Source organism: Hypanus sabinus, chromosome 32 (genome assembly GCF_030144855.1).
Source record: "Hypanus sabinus isolate sHypSab1 chromosome 32, sHypSab1.hap1, whole genome shotgun sequence".
NCBI classification, from domain to species: Eukaryota; Metazoa; Chordata; class Chondrichthyes; order Myliobatiformes; family Dasyatidae; genus Hypanus; species Hypanus sabinus.
Window position 1 is genome coordinate 1,014,061 of NC_082737.1, and position 22,369 is coordinate 1,036,429.

General features: G+C 49.5%; 1 long non-coding RNA gene across 1 annotated transcript in view; it reads left to right on the top strand.

Moving 5' to 3' along the window:
* Positions 1-269: 269 nt before the first annotated feature.
* The window catches only part of LOC132384398 (uncharacterized), a 73,724-nt gene continuing 51,624 nt past the window's right edge, over positions 270-22,369 (top strand). Inside the window, exons 1-2 of the long non-coding RNA XR_009508868.1 lie at positions 270-349; positions 733-789. This is a non-coding gene — a long non-coding RNA (uncharacterized LOC132384398). The remainder of the gene's footprint in view (positions 350-732; positions 790-22,369) is intronic.

The window sequence follows — 22,369 nt, forward strand, 5'->3', positions numbered from 1 at the left end:
TGAATCCTCACCAGGTAGCTGGTGATCATGTCTCGGATAGCTGCAAAATTACCTCTCGGCTCCTAGATTCAATTCCACGATTGATGAAGGCCAATACACCGTAGCCTTCTTAACCAGAGTCAACCTGCGCAGCTGCTTTGAGTGTCCTATGATGTGGAGGTCGACGGCGTCCTAGTGAAAGCGGCAGGCGTTCTTTCTCCGGCCGCGGGATGTGGCGCTATGGGGACCTCCGGCCACGGGTGGCGCTGTGGACGCCTCTGACCAAGCGTGGCGCCGCGGGTTCCCTTCCTGACGCGCAAGCGCGGTGCTGTTCCTGTTCGGGCGGCCTTGAGGACGGGGGTGATTTCGGGTCAGTGTTAATACGGGACCGGTTGCAGTGGGACGGGGCCGGCGTTGAGCTCTGCCGGAGCCTTCGGGCAGCCCCGGTTTTAGTTTTTGCACTCGTGCCGGGGCTGTGGGATCGGTTAGTTGTGTTTCCCTGAGCTGGGAGAGAGAGAGGGCGAAAATGATCATTGTCTGTGAGCAGGGAGAGGTTAAGGTGTGGGTGGGGGTGTGGCCGGAGTGGGAGGGAGGATGGCAAAAAGTGGGGCACGGTGACCCGGGGAGAATGGGTCCCGGCATTAATTAAAGTTGTAAACAAGGGAGGATTTGATCCCGTGGATCAGGAAGCAACGATTCTCCCTTCGTCTCAATTACTGTCTAATCTTGCTGTTAACATTGTGTTTGTTACAGAGCCCCAGAGTCTGGGAACAACTGTCATCTTCAGGGCTGCGAGTGCAGATTGGGAAGGTAGGGTGTGTGGGGGGCGGGGAGGTCAGTGAAAGACTCGCGTTTGTACAACCTTTTGTGAGATCAAATTTCCTTAGAGTGGATTCAGATCTCGTGTTACATCTGGAGTTGACAAAGCAAATGGGCAGAGGGCTGTGGAGAGACATAGTTTTAAATGGGGAAGCTTGTTCAGGGGTGAAGGGGTACAGGAGCTCTCTAAAAGACCATATGAACCTGCTTCACTTTGTCCTCACAAAAGTCAAGATCCCTCTCAGTCAGCAGTTCCCAACCTTTAACCGAGAGGTCTGTGAGCCCCACGTTGTGAATCGTGAAGTAAAAGCTTCTTTAAGGACCGGACGTACCTCCCCCAACTCCAGAAACATGTTTTCTATCGCTGACTGGTTCTCCCCTCACTCTGCCTGTCCTCTTCTTCTCTGCATACATCCAGAACACTCTGGGGCTTTAAGGCCCGCCTAATTCTGCTCTTTAGTTCCATCCTGCCTACCTTATAACTCTTCACAAGTCCTCTTCGACCCTTGCTTCCTGAATCAGCTTCTTTCTTCCTCTTCACTACATGTTCACTACGGTTCCTTCACCCTACCATCCTTTCTCAGCCCTAATTGGGCAAACCTATCCAGAACCCCACGCAAGTGCTGCTGAAAATGCCTCCACATTTCTGTTTGGGGACTGACACGAGACTCTGGGATCAGTTTGGGGACAGACACGAGACTGTGGGATTAGTTTGGGGACAGACACGAGGTTGTGGGATGAGTTTGGGGACTGTCACAAGAGTGTGGGATGAGTTTGGGGACTGACACAAGAGTGTGGGATGAGTTTGGGGACTGACACAAGAGTGTGGGATGAGTTTGGGGACTGACACAAGAGTGGGATGAGTTTGGGGACTGTCACAAGAGTGTGTGATGAGTTTGGGGACTGACACAAGAGTGTGGGATTAGTTTGGGGACTGACACAAGAGTGTGGGATGAGTTTGGGGACTGTCACAAGAGTGTGGGATGAGTTTGGGGACTGTCACAAGAGTGTGGGATGAGTTTGGGGACTGTCACAAGAGTGTGGGATGATTTTGGGGACTGACACAAGTGTGTGGGACTAATTTGGGGACTGACACAAGGCAGTGGGATCTGTTTGGGGACTGACATGGGACTGAATGATTAGTTTGTGGACTGACACGAGAATGTGGGATTTGTTTGGGGACTGACCCGAGAGTGTAAGATTAAGTTTATGACGCACACGAGACTGCGGGTGTAGTTTAGGGACGGAGAATGGACTGTCGGATTAATTTGAGGACTGACACGAGACTGTGGGAGTAGTTTGGGGACAGACAAGAGAGTGACGGATTAGTTTGGGGATTGACACGAGAGTCTGGGAATACTATGGGGTCTGACACGTGACTGGTAGATTGGGGACTGAGACGGTGAATGTCGTATCATTTTGAGGACTGACACAAGAGTGTGGGATTAGTTTGGGGACTAACACAAGGCTGTGGGAGTAGTTTGGGGACAGACAAGAGAGTGACGGATTAGCTTGGGGACTGACACGCGACTCTTGGATCAGTTAGGTGATTTTCACAAGACTGAGATTAGTTTTGGGACTGACATGAAGCTGATGGAGTAGTTTGGGGACAGATACAAGACTAGGAGTAGTTTTGGGATGGAGAATGGACTGTTGGATTAATTTGAGGACTAACACGAGACAGAGGGATCAGTTTGGGGACTTACACGAGAGTGTGAGATTAGTTTTGTGATAGACACAAGACCGTGAAATCTGTTTGGGGACTGATACGAGACCATGAGATCAGTTTGGAGACAGACACGAGACTGACAGATTAGTTTGTGGACTGAAAGTAGAGTCTGGTAAATCTGTGGAGACAGACAGGAGACTGTGGGATTAGTTTGAGGACTGACATGACACTGTTGGATTTGTTTGGAGACTGAAACGAGACTGTCGGATTAGTTTGGGGACTGACACGAGACTCTGGGGTCAGTTAAGGGATTGACACGAGACTGACAGAACAGTTTGGGGACTGACATTAGAATGTGGGATTTGTGTGGGGATTGACAGGAAAATATGCGATTAGTTTGGTGACTGACATGAGAGTCTGGGAATACTATGGGGTCTGACACGAGACTGTAGGATTAGTTTGGGGACTGACACGAGGCTGTGGGAGTAGTTTGGGGACAGACACAAGACGTTGAGTTTAGTTTTGGGACTGGCATGAGACTGAGGGATCAGTATGGCGATTTACACGAGAATGTGAGATTAGTTTCGTGATGGACATGAGAATGTGAGATGTGTTTGGGGACTGACACAAGAGTGTGGGATGAGTTTGGGGACTGTCACAAGAGTGTGGGATGATTTTGGGGAGTGACACAAGAGTGTGGGATGAGTTTGGGGACTGTCACAAGAGTGTGGGATGAGTTTGGGGACTGTCACAAGAGTGTGGGATGAGTTTGGGGACTGTCACAAGAGTGTGGGATGAGTTTGGGGACTGTCACAAGAGTGTGGGATGAGTTTGGGGACTGTCACAAGAGTATGGGATCAGTTCGGGGACTGACACGAGACTGTATGATTAGTTTGGGGACTGACACAAGAGTGTGGGATGAGTTTGGGGACTGTCACAAGAGTGTGGGATGATTTTGGGGACTGACACAAGAGTGTGGGATGAGTTTGGGGACTGTCACAAGAGTGTGGGATGAGTTTGGGGACTGTCACAAGAGTGTGGGATGAGTTTGAGGACTGACACGAGGCTGTGTGATTAGTTTGGGGACTGACACAAGAGTGTGGGATGAGTTTGGGGACTGACACGAGAGTGTGAGATGAGTGTGCGGACTGTCACAAGAGTGTGGGATGAGTTTGGGGACTGACACGAGGTTGTGGGATGAGTTTGGGGAATGACACAAGAGTGTGGGATGAGTTTGGGGACTGTCACAAGAGTGTGGGATGAGTTTGGGGACTGACACAAGTGTGTGGGATGAGTTTGGGGACTGACACGAGGTTGTGGGATGAGTTTGGGGACTGTCACAAGAGTGTGGGATGTGTTTGGGGACTGACACGAGGTTGTGGGATGAGTTTGGGGACTGACACAAGAGTGTGGGATGAGTTTGGGGACTGTCACAAGAGTGTGGGATGAGTTTGGGGACTGACACAAGTGTGTGGGACTAATTTGGGGACTGACACAAGGCAGTGGGATCTGTTTGGGGACTGACATGAGACTGAATGATCTGTTTGTGGACTGACACGAGATTGTGGGATTGGTTTGGGGACTGACCCTAGAGTGTGAGATTAATTTTATGACGCACTCGAGACTGCGGGTGTAGTTTAGGGACGGACAATGGACTGTTGGATTAATTTGAGGACTGACACGAGAGTGTGGGATCAGTTTGGGGACTGCCACAAGAGTGTGGGATCAGTTTGGGGACTGACACGAGACTGTGTGATCAGTTTGAGGACTGACTGGAGATTGTGCGATTAGTTTAGGGACTGACACGAGAGTGTGGGACTAGTTTGAGCTCTGACACAACACTGTGGGATTTGTTTGGGGACTGACAGGAAAATGTTGGATGAGTTTGGGGAATGATACGTGAGTGTGAGTCTAGTTTTGTGATGCACGTGAAACTGTGGGAGTAGTTTTGTTACGGACAATGGACAGTGTGATTATTTTGAGGACTGACACGAGGCTGTGTGATTAGTTTGGGGACTGACACAAGAGTGTGGGATGAGTTTGGGGACTGACACGAGAGTGTGAGATGAGTTTGCGGACTGTCACAAGAGTGCGGGATGAGTTTGGGGACTGACACGAGGTTGTGGGATTAGTTTGGTGACTGTCACAAGAGTGTGGGATGAGTTTGGGGACGGACACAAGAGTGTGGGATGAGTTTGGGGACTGCCACAAGAGTGTGGGATCAGTTTGGGGACTGACACGAGACTGTGTGATCAGTTTGAGGACTGACTGGAGATTGTGCGATTAGTTTAGGGACTGACACGAGAGTGTGGGACTAGTTTGAGCTCTGACACAACGCTGTGGGTTTTGTTTGGGGACTGACAGGAAAATGTTGGATGAGTTTGGGGAGTGATACGTGAGTGTGAGTCTAGTTTTGTGATGCACGTGAAACTGTGGGAGTAGTTTTGTTACGGACAATGGACAGTGTGATTATTTTGAGGACTGACACGAGGCTGTGTGATTTGTTTGGGGACTGACACAAGAGTGTGGGATGAGTTTGGGGACCGACACGAGAGTGTGAGATGAGTTTGCGGACTGTCACAAGAGTGTGGGATGAGTTTGGGGACTGACACGAGGTTGTGGGATGAGTTTGGTGACTGTCACAAGAGTGTGGGATGAGTTTGGGGACTGACACGAGGTTGTGGGATGAGTTTGGGGACTGACACAAGAGTGTGGGATGAGTTTGGGGACTGTCACAAGAATGTGGGATGAGGTTGGGGACTGACACGAGGTTGTGGGATGAGATTGGGGACTGTCACAAGAGTGTGGGATGTGTTTGGGGACTGACACGAGGTTGTGGGATGAGTTTGGGGATTGACACAAGAGTGTGGGATGAGTTTGGGGACTGTCACAAGAGTGTGGGATCAGTTTGGGGACTGACACGAGACTGTGATCAGTTTGAGGACTGACTGGAGATTGTGCGATTAGTTTAGGGACTGACACGAGAGTGTGGGACTAGTTTGAGCTCTGACACAACGCTGTGGGTTTTGTTTGGGGACTGACAGGAAAATGTTGGATGAGTTTGGGGAGTGATACGTGAGTGTGAGTCTAGTTTTGTGATGCACGTGAAACTGTGGGAGTAGTTTTGTTACGGACAATGGACAGTGTGATTATTTTGAGGACTGACACGAGGTTGTGTGATTAGTTTGAGGACTGACACAAGAGTGTGGGATGAGTTTGGGGACTGACACGAGAGTGTGAGATGAGTTTGCGGACTGTCACAAGAGTGCGGGATGAGTTTGGGGACTGACACGAGGTTGTGGGATTAGTTTGGGGACTAACACAAGGCTGTGGGATTAGTTTGGGGACAGACACGAGACTGTGGGGTAAGTTTGAGGACTGACACGTGAGTGTGGGATCAGTTTGGGGACTGCCACAAGAGTATGGGATCAGTTTGGGGACTGACACGAGAGTGTGGGATGAGTTTGGGGACTGTCACAAGAGTGTGGGATGAGTTTGGGGACTGTCACAAGAGTGTGGGATGAGTTTGGGGACTGTCACAAGAGTGTGGGATGAGTTTGGGGACTGTCACAAGAGTGTGGGATGAGTTTGGGGACTGTCACAAGAGTATGGGATCAGTTCGGGGACTGACACGAGACTGTATGATTAGTTTGGGGACTGACACAAGAGTGTGGGATGAGTTTGGGGACTGTCACAAGAGTGTGGGATGATTTTGGGGACTGACACAAGAGTGTGGGATGAGTTTGGGGACTGTCACAAGAGTGTGGGATGAGTTTGGGGACTGTCACAAGAGTGTGGGATGAGTTTGAGGACTGACACGAGGCTGTGTGATTAGTTTGGGGACTGACACAAGAGTGTGGGATGAGTTTGGGGACTGACACGAGAGTGTGAGATGAGTGCGGACTGTCACAAGAGTGTGGGATGAGTTTGGGGACTGACACGAGGTTGTGGGATGAGTTTGGGGAATGACACAAGAGTGTGGGATGAGTTTGGGGACTGTCACAAGAGTGTGGGATGAGTTTGGGGACTGACACAAGTGTGTGGGATGAGTTTGGGGACTGACACGAGGTTGTGGGATGAGTTTGGGGACTGTCACAAGAGTGTGGGATGTGTTTGGGGACTGACACGAGGTTGTGGGATGAGTTTGGGGACTGACACAAGAGTGTGGGATGAGTTTGGGGACTGTCACAAGAGTGTGGGATGAGTTTGGGGACTGACACAAGTGTGTGGGACTAATTTGGGGACTGACACAAGGCAGTGGGATCTGTTTGGGGACTGACATGAGACTGAATGATCTGTTTGTGGACTGACACGAGATTGTGGGATTGGTTTGGGGACTGACCCTAGAGTGTGAGATTAATTTTATGACGCACTCGAGACTGCGGGTGTAGTTTAGGGACGGACAATGGACTGTTGGATTAATTTGAGGACTGACACGAGAGTGTGGGATCAGTTTGGGGACTGCCACAAGAGTGTGGGATCAGTTTGGGGACTGACACGAGACTGTGTGATCAGTTTGAGGACTGACTGGAGATTGTGCGATTAGTTTAGGGACTGACACGAGAGTGTGGGACTAGTTTGAGCTCTGACACAACACTGTGGGATTTGTTTGGGGACTGACAGGAAAATGTTGGATGAGTTTGGGGAATGATACGTGAGTGTGAGTCTAGTTTTGTGATGCACGTGAAACTGTGGGAGTAGTTTTGTTACGGACAATGGACAGTGTGATTATTTTGAGGACTGACACGAGGCTGTGTGATTAGTTTGGGGACTGACACAAGAGCGTGGGATGAGTTTGGGGACTGACACGAGAGTGTGAGATGAGTTTGCGGACTGTCACAAGAGTGCGGGATGAGTTTGGGGACTGACACGAGGTTGTGGGATTAGTTTGGGGACTAACACAAGGCTGTGGGATTAGTTTGGGGACAGACACGAGACTGTGGGGTATGTTTGAGGACTGACACGAGAGTGTGGGATCAGTTTGGGGACTGCCACAAGAGTGTGGGATCAGTTTGGGGACTGACACGAGACTGTGTGATCAGTTTGAGGACTGACTGGAGATTGTGCGATTAGTTTAGGGACTGACACGAGAGTGCGGGATCAGTTTGTGGACTGCCACAGGAGTGTGGGATCAGTTTGGGGACTGACACGAGGCTGTGTGATTAGTTTGGGGACTGACACAAGAGTGTGGTATGAGTTTGGGGACTGACACGAGAGTGTGAGATGAGTTTGCGGACTGTCACAAGAGTGTGGGATGAGTTTGGGGACTGTCACAAGAGTGTGGGATGAGTTTGGGGACTGACACGAGGTTGTGGGATGAGTTTCGGGACTGACACAAGAGTGTGGGATGAGTTTGGGGACTGACACAAGTGTGTGGGACTAATTTGGGGACTGACACAAGGCAGTGGGATCTGTTTGGGGACTGACATGAGACTGAATGATCTGTTTGTGGACTGACACGAGATTGTGGGATTGGTTTGGGGAGTGACCCTAGAGTCTGAGATTAATTTTATGACGCACTCGAGACTGCGGGTGTAGTTTAGGGACGGACAATGGACTGTTGGATTAATTTGAGGACTGACACGAGAGTGTGGGATCAGTTTGGGGACTGCCACAAGAGTGTGGGATCAGTTTGGGGACTGACACGAGACTGTGTGATCAGTTTGAGGACTGACTGGAGATTGTGCGATTAGTTTAGGGACTGACACGAGAGTGTGGGACTAGTTTGAGCTCTGACACAACACTGTGGGATTTGTTTGGGGACTGACAGGAAAATGTTGGATGAGTTTTGGGAGTGATACGAGAGTGTGAGTCTAGTTTTGTGATGCACGTGAAACTGTGGGAGTAGTTTTGTTACGGACAATGGACAGTGTGATTATTTTGAGGACTGACACGAGGTTGTGTGATTAGTTTGGGGACTGACACAAGAGTGTGGGATGAGTTTGGGGACTGACACGAGAGTGTGAGATGAGTTTGCGGACTGTCACAAGAGTGCGGGATGAGTTTGGGGACTGACACGAGGTTGTGGGATTAGTTTGGGGACTAACACAAGGCTGTGGGATTAGTTTGGGGACAGACACGAGACTGTGGGGTAAGTTTGAGGACTGACACGAGAGTGTGGGATCAGTTTGGGGACTGCCACAAGAGTATGGGATCAGTTTGGGGACTGACACGAGACTGTGTGATCAGTTTGAGGACTGACTGGAGATTGTGCGATTAGTTTAGGGACTGACACGAGAGTGTGGGACTAGTTTGAGCTCTGACACAACACTGTGGGTTTTGTTTGGGGACTGACAGGAAAATGTTGGATGAGTTTGGGGAGTGATACGTGAGTGTGAGTCTAGTTTTGTGATGCACGTGAAACTGTGGGAGTAGTTTTGTTACGGACAATGGACAGAGTGATTATTTTGAGGACTGACACGAGGCTGTGTGATTAGTTTGGGGACTGACACAAGAGTGTGGGATGAGTTTGGGGACTGACACGAGAGTGTGAGATGAGTTTGCGGACTGTCACAAGAGTGTGGGATGAGTTTGGGGACTGACACGAGGTTGTGGGATGAGTTTGGGGACTGTCACAAGAGTGTGGGATGTGTTTGGGGACTGACACGAGGTTGTGGGATGAGTTTGGGGACTGTCACAAGAGTGTGGGATGAGTTTGGGGACTGACACAAGTGTGTGGGACTAATTTGGGGACTGACACAAGGCAGTGGGATCTGTTTGGGGACTGACATGAGACTGAATGATCTGTTTGTGGACTGACACGAGATTGTGGGATTGGTTTGGGGACTGACCCTAGAGTGTGAGATTAATTTTATGACGCACTCGAGACTGCGGGTGTAGTTTAGGGACGGACAATGGACTGTTGGATTAATTTGAGGACTGACACGAGAGTGTGGGATCAGTTTGGGGACTGCCACAAGAGTGTGGGATCAGTTTGGGGACTGACACGAGACTGTGTGATCAGTTTGAGGACTGACTGGAGATTGTGCGATTAGTTTAGGGACTGACACGAGAGTGTGGGACTAGTTTGAGCTCTGACACAACACTGTGGGATTTGTTTGGGGACTGACAGGAAAATGTTGGATGAGTTTGGGGAATGATAAGTGAGTGTGAGTCTAGTTTTGTGATGCACGTGAAACTGTGGGAGTAGTTTTGTTACGGACAATGGACAGTGTGATTATTTTGAGGACTGACACGAGGCTGTGTGATTAGTTTGGGGACTGACACAAGAGTGTGGGATGAGTTTGGGGACTGACACGAGAGTGTGAGATGAGTTTGCGGACTGTCACAAGAGTGCGGGATGAGTTTGGGGACTGACACGAGGTTGTGGGATTAGTTTGGTGACTGTCACAAGAGTGTGGGATGAGTTTGGGGACGGACACAAGAGTGTGGGATGAGTTTGGGGACTGCCACAAGAGTGTGGGGTCAGTTTGGGGACTGACACGAGACTGTGTGATCAGTTTGAGGACTGACTGGAGATTGTGCGATTAGTTTAGGGACTGACACGAGAGTGTGGGACTAGTTTGAGCTCTGACACAACGCTGTGGGTTTTGTTTGGGGACTGACAGGAAAATGTTGGATGAGTTTGGGGAGTGATACGTGAGTGTGAGTCTAGTTTTGTGATGCACGTGAAACTGTGGGAGTAGTTTTGTTACGGACAATGGACAGTGTGATTATTTTGAGGACTGACACGAGGCTGTGTGATTTGTTTGGGGACTGACACAAGAGTGTGGGATGAGTTTGGGGACCGACACGAGAGTGTGAGATGAGTTTGCGGACTGTCACAAGAGTGTGGGATGAGTTTGGGGACTGACACGAGGTTGTGGGATGAGTTTGGTGACTGTCACAAGAGTGTGGGATGAGTTTGGGGACTGACACGAGGTTGTGGGATGAGTTTGGGGACTGACACAAGAGTGTGGGATGAGTTTGGGGACTGTCACAAGAATGTGGGATGAGTTTGGGGACTGACACGAGGTTGTGGGATGAGTTTGGGGACTGTCACAAGAGTGAGGGATGTGTTTGGGGACTGACACGAGGTTGTGGGATGAGTTTGGGGATTGACACAAGAGTGTGGGATGAGTTTGGGGACTGTCACAAGAGTGTGGGATCAGTTTGGGGACTGACACGAGACTGTGATCAGTTTGAGGACTGACTGGAGATTGTGCGATTAGTTTAGGGACTGACACGAGAGTGTGGGACTAGTTTGAGCTCTGACACAACGCTGTGGGTTTTGTTTGGGGACTGACAGGAAAATGTTGGATGAGTTTGGGGAGTGATACGTGAGTGTGAGTCTAGTTTTGTGATGCACGTGAAACTGTGGGAGTAGTTTTGTTACGGACAATGGACAGTGTGATTATTTTGAGGACTGACACGAGGTTGTGTGATTAGTTTGAGGACTGACACAAGAGTGTGGGATGAGTTTGGGGACTGACACGAGAGTGTGAGATGAGTTTGCGGACTGTCACAAGAGTGCGGGATGAGTTTGGGGACTGACACGAGGTTGTGGGATTAGTTTGGGGACTAACACAAGGCTGTGGGATTAGTTTGGGGACAGACACGAGACTGTGGGGTAAGTTTGAGGACTGACACGTGAGTGTGGGATCAGTTTGGGGACTGCCACAAGAGTATGGGATCAGTTTGGGGACTGACACGAGACTGTGTGATCAGTTTGAGGACTGACTGGAGATTGTGCGATTAGTTTAGGGACTGACACGAGAGTGTGGGACTAGTTTGAGCTCTGACACAACACTGTGGGTTTTGTTTGGGGACTGACAGGAAAATGTTGGATGAGTTTGGGGAGTGATACGTGAGTGTGAGTCTAGTTTTGTGATGCACGTGAAACTGTGGGAGAAGTTTTGTTACGGACAATGGACAGTGTGATTATTTTGAGGACTGACACGAGGCTGTGTGATTAGTTTGGGGACTGACACAAGAGTGTGGGATGAGTTTGGGGACTGACACGAGAGTGTGAGATGAGTTTGCGGACTGTCACAAGAGTGTGGGATGAGTTTGGGCACTGACACGAGGTTGTGGGATGAGTTTGGGGACTGACACGAGGTTGTGGGATGAGTTTGGGGAATGACACAAGAGTGTGGGATGAGTTTGGGGACTGTCACAAGAGTGTGGGATGAGTTTGGGGACTGACACAAGTGTGTGGGACTAATTTGGGGACTGACACAAGGCAGTGGGATCTGTTTGGGGACTGACATGAGACTGAATGATCTGTTTGTGGACTGACACGAGATTGTGGGATTGGTTTGGGGACTGACCCTAGAGTGTGAGATTAATTTTATGACGCACTCGAGACTGCGGGTGTAGTTTAGGGACGGACAATGGACTGTCGGATTAATTTGAGGACTGACACGAGAGTGTGGGATCAGTTTGGGGACTGCCACGAGACTGTGTGATCAGTTTGAGGACTGACTGGAGATTGTGCGATTAGTTTAGGGACTGACACGAGAGTGTGGGACTAGTTTGAGCTCTGACACAACACTGTGGGATTTGTTTGGGGACTGACAGGAAAATGTTGGATGAGTTTGGGGAGTGATACGTGAGTGTGAGTCTAGTTTTGTGATGCACGTGAAACTGTGGGAGTAGTTTTGTTACGGACAATGGACAGTGTGATTATTTTGAGGACTGACACGAGGCTGTGTGATTAGTTTGGGGACTGACACAAGAGTGTGGGATGAGTTTGGGGACCGACACGAGAGTGTGAGATGAGTTTGCGGACTGTCACAAGAGTGTGGGATGTGTTTGGGGACTGACACGAGGTTGTGGGATGAGTTTGGGGACTGACACAAGAGTGTGGGATGAGTTTGGGGACAGTCACAAGAGTGTGGGATGAGTTTGGGGACTGACACAAGTGTGTGGGACTAATTTGGGGACTGACACAAGGCAGTGGGATCTGTTTGGGGACTGACATGAGACTGAATGATCTGTTTGTGGACTGACACGAGATTGTGGGATTGGTTTGGGGACTGACCGTAGAGTGTGAGAGTAATTTTATGACGCACTCGAGACTGCGGGTGTAGTTTAGGGACGGACAATGGACTGTTGGATTAATTTGAGGACTGACACGAGAGTGTGGGATCAGTTTGGGGACTGCCACAAGAGTGTGGGATCAGTTTGGGGACTGACACGAGACTGTGTGATCAGTTTGAGGACTGACTGGAGATTGTGCGATTAGTTTAGGGACTGACACGAGAGTGTGGGACCAGTTTGAGCTCTGACACAACACTGTGGGATTTGTTTGGGGACTGACAGGAAATTGTTGGATGAGTTTGGGGAGTGATACGTGAGTGTGAGTCTAGTTTTGTGATGCACGTGAAACTGTGGGAGTAGTTTTGTTACGGACAATGGACAGTGTGATTATTTTGAGGACTGACACGAGGCTGTGTGATTAGTTTGGGGACTGACACAAGAGTGTGGGATGAGTTTGGGGACCGACACGAGAGTGTGAGATGAGTTTGCGGACTGTCACAAGAGTGTGGGATGAGTTTGGGGACTGACACGAGGTTGTGGGATGAGTTTGGGGACTGTCACAAGAGTGTGGGATGTGTTTGGGAACTGACACGAGGTTGTGGGATGAGTTTGGGGACTGACACAAGAGTGTGGGATGAGTTTTGGGACAGTCACAAGAGTGTGGGATGAGTTTGGGGACTGACACAAGTGTGTGGGACTAATTTGGGGACTGACACAAGGCAGTGGGATCTGTTTGGGGACTGACATGAGACTGAATGATCTGTTTGTGGACTGACACGAGATTGTGGGATTGGTTTGGGGACTGACCGTAGAGTGTGAGAGTAATTTTATGACGCACTCGAGACTGCGGGTGTAGTTTAGGGACGGACAATGGACTGTTGGATTAATTTGAGGACTGACACGAGAGTTTGGGATCAGTTTGGGGACTGCCACAAGAGTGTGGGATCAGTTTGGGGACTGACACGAGACTGTGTGATCAGTTTGAGGACTGACTGGAGATTGTGCGATTAGTTTAGGGACTGACACGAGAGTGTGGGACTAGTTTGAGCTCTGACACAACACTGTGGGATTTGTTTGGGGACTGACAGGAAAATGTTGGATGAGTTTGGGGAATGATACGTGAGTGTGAGTCTCGTTTTGTGATGCACGTGAAACTGTGGGAGTAGTTTTGTTACGGACAATGGACAGTGTGATTATTTTGAGGACTGACACGAGGCTGTGTGATTAGTTTGGGGACTGACACAAGAGTGTGGGATGAGTTTGGGGACTGACACGAGAGTGTGAGATGAGTTTGCGGACTGTCACAAGAGTGCGGGATGAGTTTGGGGACTGACACGATGTTGTGGGATTAGTTTGGGGACTAACACCAGGCTGTGGGATTAGTTTGGGGACAGACACGAGACTGTGGGGTAAGTTTGAGGACTGACACGAGAGTGTGGGATCAGTTTGGGGACTGCCACAAGATTGTGGGATCAGTTTGGGGACTGACACGAGACTGTGTGATCAGTTTGAGGACTGACTGGAGATTGTGCGATTAGTTTAGGGACTGACACGAGAGTGTGGGACTAGTTTGAGCTCTGACAGAACGCTGTGGGTTTTGTTTGGGGACTGACAGGAAAATGTTGGATGAGTTTGGGGAGTGATACGTGAGTGTGAGTCTAGTTTTGTGATGCACGTGAAACTGTGGGAGTAGTTTTGTTACGGACAATGGACAGTGTGATTATTTTGAGGACTGACACGAGGCTGTGTGATTTGTTTGGGGACTGACACAAGAGTGTGCGATGAGTTTGGGGACTGACACGAGAGTGTGAGATGAGTTTGCGGACTGTCACAAGAGTGTGGGATGAGTTTGGGGACTGACACGAGGTTGTGGGATGAGTTTGGGGACTGTCACAAGAGTGTGGGATGAGTTTGGGGACTGACACGAGGTTGTGGGATGAGTTTGGGGACTGACACAAAAGTGTGGGATGAGTTTGGGGACTGTCACAAGAATGTGGGATGAGTTTGGGGACTGACACAAGTGTGTGGGACTAATTTGGGGACTGACACAAGGCAGTGGGATCTGTTTGGGGACTGACATGAGACTGAATGATCTGTTTGTGGACTGACACGAGATTGTGGGATTGGTTTGGGGACTGACCCTAGAGTGTGAGATTAATTTTATGACGCACTCGAGACTGCGGGTGTAGTTTAGGGACGGACAATGGACTGTCGGATTAATTTGAGGACTGACACGAGACTGTGGGATCAGTTTGGGGACTGCCACAAGAGTGTGGGATCAGTTTGGGGACTGACACGAGTCTGTGTGATCAGTTTGAGGACTGACTGGAGATTGTGCGATTAGTTTAGGGACTGACACGAGAGTGTGGGACTAGTTTGAGCTCTGACACAACACTGTGGGTTTTGTTTGGGGACTGACAGGAAAATGTTGGATGAGTTTGGGGAGTGATACGTGAGTGTGAGTCTAGTTTTGTGATGCACGTGAAACTGTGGGAGTAGTTTTGTTACGGACAATGGACAGTGTGATTATTTTGAGGACTGACACGAGGCTGTGTGATTAGTTTGGGGACTGACACAAGAGTGTGGGATGAGTTTGGGGACTGACACGAGAGTGTGAGATGAGTTTGCGGACTGTCACAAGAGTGTGGGATGAGTTTGGGGACTGACACGAGGTTGTGGGATGAGTTTGGGGAATGACACAAGAGTGTGGGATGAGTTTGGGGACTGTCACAAGAGTGTGGAATGAGTTTGGGGACTGACACAAGTGTGTGGGACTAATTTGGGGACTGACACAAGGCAGTGGGATCTGTTTGGGGACTGACATGAGACTGAATGATCTGTTTGTGGACTGACACGAGATTGTGGGATTGGTTTGGGGAGTGACCCTAGAGTGTGAGATTAATTTTATGACGCACTTGAGACTGCGGGTGTAGCTTAGGGACGGACAATGGACTGTCGGATTAATTTGAGGACTGACACGAGAGTGTGGGATCAGTTTGGGGACTGCCACAAGAGTGCGGGATGAGTTTGGGGACTGACACGAGGTTGTGGGATTAGTTTGGTGACTGTCACAAGAGTGTGGGATGAGTTTTGGGACTGACACGAGGTTGTGGGATGAGTTTGGGGACTGACACAAGAGTGTGGGATGAGTTTGGGGACTGCCACAAGAGTGTGGGATCAGTTTGGGGACTGACACGAGACTGTGCGATCAGTTTGAGGACTGACTGGAGATTGTGCGATTAGTTTAGGGACTGACACGAGAGTGTGGGACTAGTTTGAGCTCTGACACAACGTTGTGGGTTTTGTTTGGGAACTGACAGGAAAATGTTGGATGAGTTTGGGGAGTGATACGTGAGTGTGAGTCTAGTTTTGTGATGCACGTGAAACTGTGGGAGTAGTTTTGTTACGGACAATGGACAGTGTGACTATTTTGAGGACTGACACGAGGCTGTGTGATTTGTTTGGGGACTGACAGAAGAGTGTGGGATGAGTTTGGGGACTGACACGAGAGTGTGAGATGAGTTTGCGGACTGTCACAAGAGTGTGGGATGAGTTTGGGGACTGACACGAGGTTGTGGGATGAGTTTGGTGACTGTCACAAGAGTGTGGGATGAGTTTGGGGACAGACACGAGGTTGTGGGATGAGTTTGGGGACTGACACTAGAGTGTGGGATGAGTTTGGGGACTGTCACAAGAATGTGGGATGAGTTTGGGGACTGACACAAGTGTGTGGGACTAATTTGGGGACTGACACAAGGCAGTGGGATCTGTTTGGGGACTGACATGAGACTGAATGATCTGTTTGTGGACTGACACGAGATTGTGGGATTGGTTTGGGGACTGACCCTAGAGTGTGAGATTAATTTTATGACGCACTCGAGACTGCGGGTGTAGTTTAGGGACGGACAATGGACTGTCGGATTAATTTGAGGACTGACACGAGACTGTGCGATCAGTTTGGGGACTGCCACAAGAGTGTGGGATCAGTTTGGGGACAGACACGAGACTGTGGGGTAAGTTTGAGGTCTGACACGTGAGTGTGGGAACAGTTTGGGGACTGCCACAAGAGTATGGGATCAGTTTGGGGACTGACACGAGACTGTGTGATCAGTTTGAGGACTGACACGAGACTGTGTGATCAGTTTGAGGACTGACTGGAGATTGTGCGATTAGTTTAGGGACTGACACGAGAGTGTGGGACTAGTTTGAGCTCTGACACAACACTGTGGGATTTGTTTGGGGACTGACAGGAAAATGTTGGATGAGTTTGGGGAGTGATACGTGAGTGTGAGTCTAGTTTTGTGATGCACGTGAAACTGTGGGAGTAGTTTTGTTACGGACAATGGACAGTGTGATTATTTTGAGGACTGACACGAGGCTGTGTGATTAGTTTGGGGACTGACACAAGAGTGTGGGATGAGTTTGGGGACTGACACGAGAGTGTGAGATGAGTTTGCGGACTGTCACAAGAGTGTGGGATGAGTTTGGGGACTGACACAAGGTTGTGGGATGAGTTTGGGGACTGTCACAAGAGTGTGGGATGTGTTTGGGGACTGACACGAGGTTGTGGGATGAGTTTGGGGACTGACACAAGAGTGTGGGATGAGTTTGGGGACTGTCACAAGAGTGTGGGATCAGTTTGGGGACTGACACGAGACTGTGTGATCAGTTTGAGGACTGACTGGAGATTGTGCGATTAGTTTAGGGACTGACACGAGAGTGTGGGACTAGTTTGAGCTCTTGACACAACGCTGTGGGTTTTGTTTGGGGACTGACAGGAAAATGTTGGATGAGTTTGGGGAGTGATACGTGAGTGTGAGTCTAGTTTTGTGATGCACGTGAAACTGTGGGAGTAGTTTTGTTACGGACAATGGACAGTGTGATTATTTTGAGGACTGACACGAGGCTGTGTGATTTGTTTGGGGACTGACACAAGAGTGTGGGATGAGTTTGGGGACTGACACGAGAGTGTGAGATGAGTTTGCGGACTGTCACAAGAGTGTGGGATGAGTTTGGGGACTGACACGAGGTTGTGGGATGAGTTTGGGGACTGTCACAAGAGTGTGGGATGAGTTTGGGGACTGACACGAGGTTGTGGGATGAGTTTGGGGACTGACACAAGAGTGTGGGATGAGTTTGGGGACTGTCACAAAAATGTGGGATGAGTTTGGGGACTGACACAAGTGTGTGGGACTAATTTGGGGACTGACACAAGGCAGTGGGATCTGTTTGGGGACTGACATGAGACTGAATGATCTGTTTGTGGACTTACACGAGATTGTGGGATTGGTTTGGGGAGTGACCCTAGAGTGTGAGATTAATTTTATGACGCACTCGAGACTGCGGGTGTAGTTTAGGGACGGACAATGGACTGTCGGATTAATTTGAGGACTGACACGAGACTGTGGGATCAGTTTGGGGACTGCCACATGAGTGTGGGATCAGTTTGGGGACTGACACGAGACTGTGTGATCAGTTTGAGGACTGACTGGAGATTGTGCGATTAGTTTAGGGACTGACACGAGAGTGTGGGACTAGTTTGAGCTCTGACACAACACTGTGGGTTTTGTTTGGGGACTGACAGGAAAATGTTGGATGAGTTTGGGGAGTGATACGTGAGTGTGAGTCTAGTTTTGTGATGCACGTGAAACTGTGGGAGTAGTTTTGTTACGGACAATGGACAGTGTGATTATTTTGAGGACTGACACGAGGTTGTGTGATTAGTTTGGGGACTGACACAAGAGTGTGGGATGAGTTTGGGGACTGACACGAGAGTGTGAGATGAGTTTGCGGATGTCACAAGAGTGCGGGATGAGTTTGGGGACTGACACGAGGTTGTGGGATGAGTTTGGGGACTGTCACAAGAGTGTGGGATGAGTTTGGGGACTGACACGAGGTTGTGGGATGAGTTTGGGGACTGACACGAGAGTGTGGGATCAGTTTGGGGACTGCCACAAGATTGTGGGATCAGTTTGGGGACTGACACGAGACTGTGTGATCAGTTTGAGGACTGACTGGAGATTGTGCGATTAGTTTAGGGACTGACACGAGAGTGTGGGACTAGTTTGAGCTCTGACAGAACGCTGTGGGTTTTGTTTGGGGACTGACAGGAAAATGTTGGATGAGTTTGGGGAGTGATACGTGAGTGTGAGTCTAGTTTTGTGATGCACGTGAAACTGTGGGAGTAGTTTTGTTACGGACAATGGACAGTGTGATTATTTTGAGGACTGACACGAGGCTGTGTGATTTGTTTGGGGACTGACACAAGAGTGTGCGATGAGTTTGGGGACTGACACGAGAGTGTGAGATGAGTTTGCGGACTGTCACAAGAGTGTGGGATGAGTTTGGGGACTGACACGAGGTTGTGGGATGAGTTTGGGGACTGTCACAAGAGTGTGGGATGAGTTTGGGGACTGACACGAGGTTGTGGGATGAGTTTGGGGACTGACACAAAAGTGTGGGATGAGTTTGGGGACTGTCACAAGAATGTGGGATGAGTTTGGGGACTGACACAAGTGTGTGGGACTAATTTGGGGACTGACACAAGGCAGTGGGATCTGTTTGGGGACTGACATGAGACTGAATGATCTGTTTGTGGACTGACACGAGATTGTGGGATTGGTTTGGGGACTGACCCTAGAGTGTGAGATTAATTTTATGACGCACTCGAGACTGCGGGTGTAGTTTAGGGACGGACAATGGACTGTCGGATTAATTTGAGGACTGACACGAGACTGTGGGATCAGTTTGGGGACTGCCACAAGAGTGTGGGATCAGTTTGGGGACTGACACGAGTCTGTGTGATCAGTTTGAGGACTGACTGGAGATTGTGCGATTAGTTTAGGGACTGACACGAGAGTGTGGGACTAGTTTGAGCTCTGACACAACACTGTGGGTTTTGTTTGGGGACTGACGGGAAAATGTTGGATGAGTTTGGGGAGTGATACGTGAGTGTGAGTCTAGTTTTGTGATGCACGTGAAACTGTGGGAGTAGTTTTGTTACGGACAATGGACAGTGTGATTATTTTGAGGACTGACACGAGGCTGTGTGATTAGTTTGGGGACTGACACAAGAGTGTGGGATGAGTTTGGGGACTGACACGAGAGTGTGAGATGAGTTTGCGGACTGTCACAAGAGTGTGGGATGAGTTTGGGGACTGACACGAGGTTGTGGGATGAGTTTGGGGAATGACACAAGAGTGTGGGATGAGTTTGGGGACTGTCACAAGAGTGTGGAATGAGTTTGGGGACTGACACAAGTGTGTGGGACTAATTTGGGGACTGACACAAGGCAGTGGGATCTGTTTGGGGACTGACATGAGACTGAATGATCTGTTTGTGGACTGACACGAGATTGTGGGATTGGTTTGGGGAGTGACCCTAGAGTGTGAGATTAATTTTATGACGCACTCGAGACTGCGGGTGTAGCTTAGGGACGGACAATGGACTGTCGGATTAATTTGAGGACTGACACGAGAGTGTGGGATCAGTTTGGGGACTGCCACAAGAGTGTGGGATCAGTTTGGGGACTGACACGAGACTGTGTGATCAGTTTGAGGACTGACTGGAGATTGTGCGATTAGTTTAGGGACTGACACGAGAGTGTGGGACTAGTTTGAGCTCTGACACAACACTGTGGGATTTGTTTGGGGACTGACAGGAAAATGTTGGATGAGTTTGGGGAATGATACGTGAGTGTGAGTCTAGTTTTGTGATGCACGTGAAACTGTGGGAGTAGTTTTGTTACGGACAATGGACAGTGTGATTATTTTGAGGACTGACACGAGGCTGTGTGATTAGTTTGGAGACTGACACAAGAGTGTGGGATGAGTTTGGGGACTGACACGAGAGTGTGAGATGAGTTTGCGGACTGTCACAAGAGTGCGGGATGAGTTTGGGGACTGACACGAGGTTGTGGGATTAGTTTGGTGACTGTCACAAGAGTGTGGGATGAGTTTTGGGACTGACACGAGGTTGTGGGATGAGTTTGGGGACTGACACAAGAGTGTGGGATGAGTTTGGGGACTGCCACAAGAGTGTGGGATCAGTTTGGGGACTGACACGAGACTGTGCGATCAGTTTGAGGACTGACTGGAGATTGTGCGATTAGTTTAGGGACTGACACGAGAGTGTGGGACTAGTTTGAGCTCTGACACAACGTTGTGGGTTTTGTTTGGGAACTGACAGGAAAATGTTGGATGAGTTTGGGGAGTGATACGTGAGTGTGAGTCTAGTTTTGTGATGCACGTGAAACTGTGGGAGTAGTTTTGTTACGGACAATGGACAGTGTGACTATTTTGAGGACTGACACGAGGCTGTGTGATTTGTTTGGGGACTGACAGAAGAGTGTGGGATGAGTTTGGGGACTGACACGAGAGTGTGAGATGAGTTTGCGGACTGTCACAAGAGTGTGGGATGAGTTTGGGGACTGACACGAGGTTGTGGGATGAGTTTGGTGACTGTCACAAGAGTGTGGGATGAGTTTGGGGACAGACACGAGGTTGTGGGATGAGTTTGGGGACTGACACTAGAGTGTGGGATGAGTTTGGGGACTGTCACAAGAATGTGGGATGAGTTTGGGGACTGACACAAGTGTGTGGGACTAATTTGGGGACTGACACAAGGCAGTGGGATCTGTTTGGGGACTGACATGAGACTGAATGATCTGTTTGTGGACTGACACGAGATTGTGGGATTGGTTTGGGGACTGACCCTAGAGTGTGAGATTAATTTTATGACGCACTCGAGACTGCGGGTGTAGTTTAGGGACGGACAATGGACTGTCGGATTAATTTGAGGACTGACACGAGACTGTGCGATCAGTTTGGGGACTGCCACAAGAGTGTGGGATCAGTTTGGGGACAGACACGAGACTGTGGGGTAAGTTTGAGGTCTGACACGTGAGTGTGGGATCAGTTTGGGGACTGCCACAAGAGTATGGGATCAGTTTGGGGACTGACACGAGACTGTGTGATCAGTTTGAGGACTGACACGAGACTGTGTGATCAGTTTGAGGACTGACTGGAGATTGTGCGATTAGTTTAGGGACTGACACGAGAGTGTGGGACTAGTTTGAGCTCTGACACAACACTGTGGGATTTGTTTGGGGACTGACAGGAAAATGTTGGATGAGTTTGGGGAGTGATACGTGAGTGTGAGTCTAGTTTTGTGATGCACGTGAAACTGTGGGAGTAGTTTTGTTACGGACAATGGACAGTGTGATTATTTTGAGGACTGACACGAGGCTGTGTGATTAGTTTGGGGACTGACACAAGAGTGTGGGATGAGTTTGGGGACTGACACGAGAGTGTGAGATGAGTTTGCGGACTGTCACAAGAGTGTGGGATGAGTTTGGGGACTGACACAAGGTTGTGGGATGAGTTTGGGGACTGTCACAAGAGTGTGGGATGTGTTTGGGGACTGACACGAGGTTGTGGGATGAGTTTGGGGACTGACACAAGAGTGTGGGATGAGTTTGGGGACTGTCACAAGAGTGTGGGATCAGTTTGGGGACTGACACGAGACTGTGTGATCAGTTTGAGGACTGACTGGAGATTGTGCGATTAGTTTAGGGACTGACACGAGAGTGTGGGACTAGTTTGAGCTCTTGACACAACGCTGTGGGTTTTGTTTGGGGACTGACAGGAAAATGTTGGATGAGTTTGGGGAGTGATACGTGAGTGTGAGTCTAGTTTTGTGATGCACGTGAAACTGTGGGAGTAGTTTTGTTACGGACAATGGACAGTGTGATTATTTTGAGGACTGACACGAGGCTGTGTGATTTGTTTGGGGACTGACACAAGAGTGTGGGATGAGTTTGGGGACTGACACGAGAGTGTGAGATGAGTTTGCGGACTGTCACAAGAGTGTGGGATGAGTTTGGGGACTGACACGAGGTTGTGGGATGAGTTTGGGGACTGT